Source organism: Oncorhynchus tshawytscha, linkage group LG06 (assembly GCF_018296145.1).
Source record: "Oncorhynchus tshawytscha isolate Ot180627B linkage group LG06, Otsh_v2.0, whole genome shotgun sequence".
In the NCBI taxonomy this organism is placed as follows: domain Eukaryota; kingdom Metazoa; phylum Chordata; class Actinopteri; order Salmoniformes; family Salmonidae; genus Oncorhynchus; species Oncorhynchus tshawytscha.
The window spans coordinates 24291565-24302282 of NC_056434.1; the positions used below are offsets into that span (position 1 = coordinate 24291565).

At 43.5% G+C, this 10718-nt stretch overlaps 2 long non-coding RNA genes across 2 annotated transcripts; both read left to right on the plus strand.

The window, feature by feature from the left end:
* The first annotated feature begins 492 nt into the window (after positions 1–492).
* On the plus strand, positions 493–4387 carry LOC112253336. The gene is made up of 6 exons (XR_002953980.2): positions 493–680; positions 792–828; positions 1583–1724; positions 3108–3199; positions 3354–3414; positions 3754–4387. It is a non-coding gene; the product is annotated as an uncharacterized LOC112253336 (long non-coding RNA).
* Positions 4388–5520: 1133 nt separating this feature from the next.
* LOC112253337 lies at positions 5521–9843 on the plus strand. Its single transcript, XR_002953981.2, has 6 exons — positions 5521–5610; positions 5826–7025; positions 8396–8458; positions 9018–9156; positions 9291–9385; positions 9680–9843. It is a non-coding gene; the product is annotated as an uncharacterized LOC112253337 (long non-coding RNA).
* Positions 9844–10718: the final 875 nt, after the last annotated feature.

Below are 10718 nucleotides of genomic sequence, written 5' to 3' on the forward strand. Positions count from 1 at the left end.
AAGAATGATGGAGGGCACTGTGTTCTTGGGGACCTTTAATGCTGCAAAATTGTTTTTGGTACCCTTCCCCAGATCTGTGCCTCAACACAATCCTGTCTCTGAGCTCTACGGACAATTCCTTCAACCTCAGGGCTGGGCTTTTGCTCTGACTTGCACTCTCAACTGTCAGACCTTATATAGACAAGTGTGTGCCTTTCCAAATCATTTCCAATCAATTGAATATACTATAGGTGAATTCTAATCAAGTTGTAGAAATATCTCAAGGATGATCAATGGAAACAGCATGCACCTGAGCTCAATTTCGAGTCACATAGCAAAGGGTATAATATTATGTAAATAAGTTATTTTGTTTTTTATTGTTAATACATTTCTAAAAACCTGTTTTCACTTTGTCATCATGGGGTATAGTGTGCAGATTGAGGTAAAAAAAAAAAAATGTAATCAATTTTAGAATAAGGCTGTAACGTAACAAAATGTCTAAAAAGGGAAGAGGTCTGAATACTTTCTGAATAAAGTGTACATATATTATTATCTGCCATTCACCTCACATCAGTCTGTATACATCCAACGATGTATTGTATTGCAGCTGTGGTTACGGTGTTGGTGCGAGCTGGTTTTGACGAGACCATGCAGGAGGCTCTCCCTGGTTTGCTGTTCAGTGCTGGATGACATGCTCTCCTGTGAGTTTGAATGTCCCCTCTCATTGTAGCTCAAAACTGCATTCAATAGACAGAGGCTGTATCTTATCCAACTGCTAATATTAATTTCTGAACCTGTGTTTTTTTTTTTAGGTGTGCTGGATACTGGTGAAAAAGCAGCTGAATGATGGTGAAGTGGAAAAGGCTGCTAATCAAACAGAATTATAAAACATACATAATAATCCATAATATTCACTCTTGTATGTATCTCTTTTTGTTGGAAAAGGGTACAGATGTTTGATGCTTCCTTGTGTGGTGTGTCTATCACCTGATGCACTGCGCTGTTTCTTCTCCCACTCTGTCTCATACACTCACCTACAGACTGAATGTTAAAATCACAGAATATGTTATCATTGACATCTCTCTTTAATATAGGGCCTCTTGTAAAACAGCCATCTATATCATCTATCTCATCTGTGTTCTCCTCTACCTATATTCTACATAGTATCTGATACCATTGCCATGCAAAGAGAGTGGGGCTTTGCTAAAAACCTGCATACTGTTGACCTCCTTGTTTCGTAATGTAAATGGCTGGTGCTCTGTTCTAAAGAAACATCTATATATACCTTAGTACATCTATAAATACATTACCATGTCTGGTTAATGTGAGCTGCTCTTCCAAATATGTATTTTGTCATGTAGTTGTTTGTGAGGTATTGGTGTGTATGTGTGTGACTGACCACATACATCTGAAGTGAATGATGATGGACCTGTGGGTGTGAGTTATGACATTAGGGTGTTTTTACAGGACATTGTGAAATTACAGTAGGGTGTGTTAAAACCGGTCTATAGAAAAACAAGTGTGACCTTATAATAGAGAGTTGTGATGTGACTGTATCTGTGGTGTGATATAACATCTATCCCTTTCTCTTTCTCTGTCCTAGTTGGCAGTGATATTCAAGGTAGAGGAGCTGCTTTCTCAACTGCAGTATGTACTGGAGACTCGTGAGGTTAACTGGAAGCATGTGCTCTCCTGTCTCTCCACCCTGCTCGTGTACAATCCAAACACCCAGCCAAGCCTCAAAGGTACACACACACACACACACACACACACACACACACACTTAGTTATTTCCAAAAATGCTCCTATGGGCTCCCGAGTGGCGCAGCGTTCTGAGGCACTGCATCTCAGTGCTAGAGGCGTCACTACAGACACCCTGGTTAGAATCCAGGCTGTATCACAACCGGCCGGGATTGGGAGTCCCACAGGACGGCGCACAATTGGCCCAGCATCGTCCGGGTTTGGCCGGTGTAGGCCGTCATTGTAAATAAGAATTTGTTCTTAACTGACTTGCCTAGTTAAATTAAGGTAAAATAAATCAATAAAAAATGACATTTCTCTCTTTGTACATCAGAGCTCCAGTCCAGGTTCCTAAGCTCAGCATTTGAGGGGTCTTTTTTTATTTAACCTTTATTTAACTATGCAAGTCCGTTAAGAACAAATTCTTTTTTACAATGAGACCGCTTAGACCGCTGCACCACTCGGGAGAACTTGACTTGGAGTTCACTGATCACTGCTTTCCTCCTGGCCCGTAAGGGTGCACTGGAAGGGCCTGGTGTTTTCCCCTCGTACAGTGAATGGTTTAAGGCTAGTCCCCTCAAAGTTTAGTTAGTGGCTACTAGAATACCAATATGTTGGTCCCCTCTCTTCTTATGTTTGGGCCTCTTAGACAAAGTTGACTTCTCTCCTGTCTTCCTGGATGTGTTTCGGCGGTGCCGGCAGTTACCATTGGACCAGTAAGTGGTTTTCCTGCTGAAGTTCCTGTCGGACATAGTGTCCTTTGACCCCCGCAGTACCTGAAGGTCAGGTGACAGATACTCTGGCTCTGCTTTAACACTTTACTGGTTCCCTTGCCAAGACCAGACTGGCTGACCTGAAGGTAGGGCCTAGAGAGTCACTGAACCAGTATGTGAGGCATATATAGATCAGCTGAGACAACCCAGTTATTCCAATGCGTTTTATTTTACCTTTATTTAACTAGGCAAGTCAGTTAAGAACAAATTCTTATTTACAATGACGGCCTAGGAACAGTGAGTTAACTGCCTTGTTCAGGGGCAGAACGACAGATTAGTACCTTGTCAGCTCGGGGGTTTGAACTTGCAACCTTCCGGTTACTAGTCCAACGCTCTAACCGTTAGGCTACCCTGCCGCCCCACTGACTGGTTGACTTACCATACCACAAACCCTCTCATTCAGCAGCTCATTCATCTCCTCTCCTCCAGCTGTATGAACAGGGTCCCCCTCTCTCTGTCTGCAGGAGATTGGCCTTTATGAGGATGTCTCTAGGGCAGGAGCTCTTGTGCAGGTTTGAGCGCCCTCTGCTGGTTGTATCTCTTCAATTAATGTTTTTCATGTGTTAATTATGTGTGTATCAGTCTTGTGTGTTTGTGTGCAATCTTCCTTCTCAGCCCCAGTGTCAGGCAGGTCAGGATGTGGACAAGGCAGTCTCTTTGTTTGAGAGCACAGGAAGGATATCTGCCACAGTCATCATGGAGGGCTGGTAGGTACCCTAAAAATATAGCATCAAAATGCTGCATAACTCTCACAAATCACCTATTGAGATCAATGTACTGATGACTTATACATGTCGTATTGTGTTCTGCACTGTGTCTTTTTTTATGTGTTGCTACACTTGCACTCTTTTCCTACTCCAGCATGTTCAGAAGGCCATATTTCCCGACCCGGTTTCTCCTTGCCCTCCTAACTCCACGTGTGGTAAGACTTATTCTCTTGCTTTAAAATGAATGGATTTTATTGAATGGTGTGTTCACATGCTCTGTCCAGGTATTGTATTTGTTGTCTCTGTCCAGTCAGCTGCATGTAAAGCCTGATATCAGGATGAATTTCATAGATTCACTCAAAATGTCTGTTCTGGTATTCACACTCACAGCCATACAACCACTGACTGAGCACACAGTTTTCTGTTATCGCTTTGAGTCTGATACAGATGTTTTGTGTATGTTGATTCCAGTTGTTTGTTCAAATAGTTAAACAAAAACACACACACACACACACATACAAATCAAACCAGTCTTATTATCTCTGACTTGACAGAGTTGTCTGGCCAGGATCTTCCACACGCTGAGTATTGTGTTCCCTGAATGTGCTGAGGAACTGGTTGGCCAGACAATCATCAAGCTTCATGTAGATGAGTCGACTTCCCCTGAGCTGCACAATAAAGTCGGAAGGAATGCCAGGAACTGCCAACTCTCCTCCTGTCTCTGCATTTCTCCTTCTCTTCTACTGTTTTTCTCCTCTGCTCTGTCTCAACTATTTAGTTTCCTACTCTATTTGTCTGTCGTTCTAGTTATTTCTGATGCAACACTCACTGTTTCGGTCTCTCACACTGTCTGTCTGTCCTGTCTATGTTCAGGTGGAGAACATGATCCTCAGGAGCTTCTGCCAGAGACTTTTGGACGCCTCCGGAAATAAGCCCACCGAATAATACAGAATTGTCACTACTTGATTTTCTTTCCAGTCCATCTGCACATAGTTGTGTATATTATGTTCTTCTTAGCCTCCACAAGTGTAACTGCAAGTCAGCTTAAAACTGCACTTCTCTCCTTTGAGCTTAATGTGCTCTGTGACCCAAGGCCGAGCCCCTGGGTGTCCCAGTTTGTCAACATCCTGCTGGGACACAGACAGCTGCTTACTGCCCTCCTGCACCACATGTGGGACCTGCTCCACAACAAGGTGTCCATATATATATATATATTTTTTTATCTGTCTCTCTCTCCATCTAATTTTCCCTCTCTCTCGCTCTCGCTCTCTCCATCTCACTTTCCCTCTCTCTCTCACTCTCTCCATCTCATTTTCCCTCTCTCTCTCGCTCTCTCCATCTTATTTTCCTGCTCTCTCTCTCTTTCTTATCCCCTTTACTTTTTCTTATAGCCTCTCATAGTCTTCTTTTCTCTTTCCCTATAGGGGGTCATTGAATTGTGCACCTTCATGCCTCCCAGGCCCAGTGCCCCCTTGTGCAGCTGTGCCCACCCCTGCTGCTCGGCCCTGTGTCTGTTCCGGAGGCACTGGCCACTGCCTTGCCCTGCCCACCTGGCTGTGCTGCTGCTCCAGTTTCAACTGTTCTGCCTTATTATTATTCGACCATGCTGGTCATTTATGAACATTTGAACATCTTGGCCATGTTCTGTTATAATCTCCACCCGGCACAGCCAGAAGAGGACTGGCCACCCCACATATGCTCTCTCTAATTCTCTCTTTCTTTCTCTCTCTCGGAGGACCTGAGCCCTAGGACCATGCCCCAGGACTACCTGACATGATGACTCCTTGCTGTCCCCAGTCCACCTGACCATGCTGCTGCTCCAGTTTCAACTGTTCTGCCTTATTATTAAATGACCATGCTGGTAATTTATGAACATTTGAACATCTTGGCCATGTTCTGTTATAATCTCCACCCGGCACAGCCAGAAGAGGACTGGCCACCCCACATAGCCTGGTTCCTCTCTAGGTTTCTTCCTAGGTTTTGGCCTTTCTAGGGAGTTTTTCCTAGCCACCATGCTTCTACACCTGCATTGCTTGCTGTTTGGGGTTTTAGGCTGGGTTTCTGTACAGCACTTTGAGATATCAGCTGATGTACGAAGGGCTATATAAATATATTTGATTTGATTTGCCCTGCCCAAAACCAACATGCTCTTCTGTGTTAGGTGGGTGAGACTGGAGAGGGACCCTCAGCATCTAGGATGACATGATACTAATTATACAGTATATTGTAAACCAAAAGGCACAGTTAACTTTAGCTCAATAGGACATTGCTATCATAATATGTATTTATGTGGACTGCTTTGTTTTTGTTGGCCAGATTCTGCGTGGCTGCAGGTTTACTATGGGCTCTGTAGGATTGAGTCACAGTTTTAACCGCAGCAGTAGAATCATCCCTGCAGCCCCAATAAAAAGGTACTGGTATGCACGTTATTTTCCCAGTGTCACTGAAATGATTCTTATCACCCAGCCACACTCTGAGATGCCCTTTATGCAAGCAGCAGGGGGCTGCTGTTTTAGCGGAATGTCACATACGCCTACAGTTGTACCTCTCTGCTTGACTGCACAGAAACATGTCCTGCCTGGCCCTGAATTGGTGTGTGTGTGCATGTGCGCGTGTGTATTTGCAGATGCTGTACCTCATTTCCAGACCAATGCCAGCTGCGAGGAGGTTGCCGATTGAAGCGAGTGGGGAATCTGAGCATGTGGAGGCAGACAGACAGGGTGAGCAGGAGAATCATGGGTTGTGGAAGAGTGTTACTGACACAAATACGACTGGGAGGAAATCTGACTTGGCACTATGGAAACACGCCCCCCTTCCGTCTCCTAGTAAAACTCCCAGAATACCAGGTGAGGCAACAGATTAAAACCTGCACAGTCTAAAACCTTGTCCCTCTCCTGAGGACCAAGGGAGCTGTGCAGTAGACATGAGGACAGTCTGCTCACACATTCCTAACGCCATCATGGACCAGCAGACAGACATTTTTACAGAAATACTATGATGTGTTTCCCAGATTTGATTATTATTGTTATACTGCATCTCTTTGTGTATTAGAGGAAGGGCAGCTTCCAAGCTGGCCTGCTGCACTACCATCTCACAGCACACTTATTAACAGTAAATTGGTTCCATTCTTAGATTATTAGCTGTACTGCTATAGACATGGGTAGACACAACATATTGTGATATTTATCATAAGAAATTGGAATATCTTCCCCCTTTTTATTTTTCATAGACTGTGCTCATGGCAGGGGCTGTCCCCTGAGCTGTAACTGTCCATCAGAGGAAGTGAACATAACCAAATCCCCGATCAGTCTTCACTGTCCACTGCTCCTCGTCTCTGCTAGTGTACAGTACATTATACTACCAGGAACACTTCTGATTGTTAATCTGAGGTGATGTACACCATAATCTGAGAGTTTTAATATATGATGCTGACTGAGTGTAATTTGTGTGTGTGTTGGACAGCATTAGTGGGGCTGTCTCTCCCCTGTGTTGGTGTCTCTGGTGTCGCCTTACTGACGGACAGCCCCTGCCTCAGCAGCTGCAGGTCCTGGCTGACTGTCACTTGTGGGCCTACAGATAAAACAGGATCATGCGTACATGCCTGTGTATACAGAACATTTACTGATAATACTCCTATACAAACTAAATGTTTACTTTTATTTCAATGTTATTTTTGAGAGTGATGATTGAGTTCATGTGCTAGTTCAAAGAAGAGGTGTCATGCCCCGTTCCCTCTGCCCCGCCTCTGCTCCTGGAAGCCTGTCTGCACTGTGTATGGGAGGGCCAGGGGAGTGGCCAGGGCACTCTGGCAGAGCAGCACAGACAGGTGAGGACAATTCTTTTCCCTATCATAAAGTTTTTCAAAGTCAACCTAGATGTTTGTTCAATAGATTCACTAGCCATGTTTGTAATCTTTGACAGAGTGGACATGTAACACAGCCAATTAAGAAAATCTATTTCACACCATCTAAAGGACAGAGGTCAACGTGCAAAGAAAACGAAACCCACACATACGTAGGTTTCTTAATATATACAGTTGAGGCAAAATATATTGGCACCCTTGTACTTTGTTCAAATTATTCCTTATTTCTTCTAAAATAAGTTGAAATTGAAAAAAAAGTTTGGTCTTCACACCTTATTGGATTTTCAACATTGCAATTGGCAACCCAGAGCTAGCACTTGGTTGCACAGCTTTTATCCAAGATAACGGCCAACAAATGTTTCTAGTGGCCATCAATGAGCTTGCTGCACCTTTCTACTGGCACTTTGGCCCACTCACAGCAAACTGCGAGGGGTGGCCTCCACCAACTGCTGTTTTTCAGATTTTGCCATAGGTTATTGATGTGATTCAGATCTGGACTCTTCACTCACCACTCCAGATAAGTCCAGTCCTCCTCCGAGAACCATTCCAGGGTGCGTTTTATGTATTTTTGGGGTAGTTGTCCTACTGGAAGACACACAACCTTGATCAGAGACGGTTTTTGAACACTGGGTTGAACATTGCACTCCAAAACACCTTCATAATCTGCTGATTTGTATTTGTATTTATTATGGATCCCATTAGCTGCTGCCAAGGCAGCAGCTACTCTTCCTGGGGTCCGGCAAAATTAAGGCAGTTATACAATTTTAAAAACATTTTTTTTTAAATAAAAAAAACATCAGGCCCATACTCCACTACCACATATCTACAATGCAAAATCCATGTGTGTATAGTGCATATGTTATCATGTGTTTGTATGCATGCTGTTCAATAAGGTGAATTTTCACCTGCTTTTTAAATCTGATTCTACTGCTTGCATCAGTTACCTGATGTGGAACAGAGTTCCATGTAGTCATGGCTCTATGTAGTACTGTGCGCTTCCTATAGTCTGTTCTGGACTTGGGGATTGGATGGACTCTGTCATTCCTGTAGAGTATCTTCTGTTTCCAGGAGGTGTCAAAGTTAATTTATAAAAGTGACTCCAGCAGAGATACAATAATTTCAAGACGTCTTGCACACTTTCAAGGTCCCCAGTACCAGAGGCAGCAAAGAAACCCCAAAGCATTATCGAACCTCCTCCATAACCTCAGCATTATCGAACCTCCTCCATAACCTCAGCATTATCGAACCTCCTCCATAACCTCAGCATTTTAAGTAGTTAATTGTGGAAACTGGCATGTAGGCTCACGTCTCCTTCTGCTGCCATTTCTCCCCAGCTGCTGGTGTTTCTGCTGTTCCTCTGTGTGATCGACCTCCTCACAATTTTTCTCACACCCTAGGTACTTTTACACATTTTTGGCATATAGCAGATGCTCTTATCCAGAGCAATTTGTCAGTGCATTCATTTTAAGATAACTAGATGGGACAACCAAATATCACAGTTATAGTAAGTACATTTCCCTCAAAGTCAGTGCTAGTAGTGTGGGTGGGAAAGGTGGGGGCGCTGTGGGATTTAGTCAATGCCAGGAGATTTTCCTGGTTAGGTTACGTGGTCAGGGAACTCCTAGCCCTACATACTAAACAATGTAATAGTAATGTATTCAACAGACTAAAACACCTTTTACACTAAGAAAACACCACATAACTGTAATGTTTATCATACAACATTTTGTGTCTCTGATACTATATTGGGTATTTATATATAATTAAAAAAAATCAAGAACAAGGCCCATACCAGCCTGTAGCCATGGTAACATTAGAGGAATACACAAGACTGATGCCTCTATCATTTTATAGATATATTTACTTGGTCAAACTGTCAGTGTTGTCCTCAGTGTCATCCATTTTCTTGTTTATATGCGAGTTCTGTATGTGTATTGTGTTCTGTTTCCCTTCCAGCCTGGTCCCCCATCTTAACTCAGATGTTGGAGAGGACATTGAAGGCCCCAGGGTTCCTGTGCTCTGCTACTCATCCTTTATCAAGCTCTTTATGGATGGCCAGACTTCTTTCCCTGTGACCGAGCACCCAACTGATGAGGTGAGCTTACTTTGATTCACAAAAAAGGCACAGATAATGTTTAATAATCATACATCTACACTATGGTTGACTGGTATGTGGTCAACAAACTACTGACAGAAGCATTTTTCTGAATCTGTGTTTTGGTCTCGCAGATGGACCCCTCCCAGATTCTGACCCGGGCCCAGTAGGTACTTCTGAAGAATCTCTGACATCCCCAACCTCACTGTCTCAACATCAGCTGAACCAGGTAACACATTTGTGCACTGACCACCCAGAGCAAGGCTGATCTCAGTCTGTAGCCCAGAGAGTAGGACTGGGTTGAAATCAGCTGGATATGACATAATGATACATTTATTAGGATTTCACAAACATCAAACATTACACAAATACAGCCTATGATAACTTTCTGGGCTTCACCACGTCAGACTGCTTTTTACCAATGGCTCTCAAAACACGGCAGATTGATATACCATTGTACTTTCTTTGACCCACATAATACCCTATTGAGTGACCCTCTCTCCCTCTCTCCCATGTTCCTTAGCTGGAGGTCTTATGTGTTGACCTGGAAGCAGCTCTGATCTTTCAACTCAGCCCTTTCAGCCTCAGCCAAGAGTTGGACTTCCTCTGCATTAGGAAAGTATTCAGACACCTTGACTTTTTTCATATTTTGTTACGTTAGCCTTATTCTAAAATGGATGAAATCATTTCCCCCCTTCAATCTACACACAATACCCCACAATGACAAAGCAAAAAATATATATCACGTTTGCACAAGTATTCAGACCCTTTACTCAGTACGTTGTTGAAGCACCTTTGGCAGCGATTACAGCCTTGAGTCTTCTTGGGTATGACGCTACAAGCTTGGCACACCTGTATTTGGGGAGTTTCTCCCATTCTTCTCTGCAGATCCTCTCAAGCTCTGTCGGGTTGGATGGGGAGCGTCACTGCACATCTAGTTTCAGGTCTCTACAGAGATGTTCGATCAGGTTCAAGTACGGTCCTGGCTGTGTGCGTAGGGTTGTTGTCCTGTTGAAAGGTGAACCTTCATCCCAGTCTGAGGTCCTGAGCGCTCTGGAGCAGGTTTTCATCAAGGATCTCTGTACTTTGCTCCGTTCATCATTCCCTCGATCCTGACTAGTCTCCCAGTTCAGCCGCTAAAAAACATGCCCACAGCATGAATCTGCCACCACCATGCTTCACCGTAGGGTTGGTGCCAACTTCTTCCATTTAAAAATGACGGAGGTCATTGTGTTCTTGGGGATCATCAATGCTGCAGAATTGTTTTGGTACCGTTCCCCAGATCCGTCTCTCGACAAAATCCTGTCTCAGAGCTCTACAGACAATTCCTTCAACCTAGTTGTAGAAATATCTCAAGGATGATCAATGGAAACAAGATGCACCCGAGCTCAATTTCGAGTCTCATAGCAAAGGGCCTGAATACCTATGTATATATAATACAAATATTTTAAAAACCTTTTTTTGCTTTGTCATTATGGGGTATTGTGTGTAGATTGAGGATTTGTATTTATTTAATACATTTTAGAATAAGGCTGTAAAGTAACAAAATGTGGAGAAGGGGT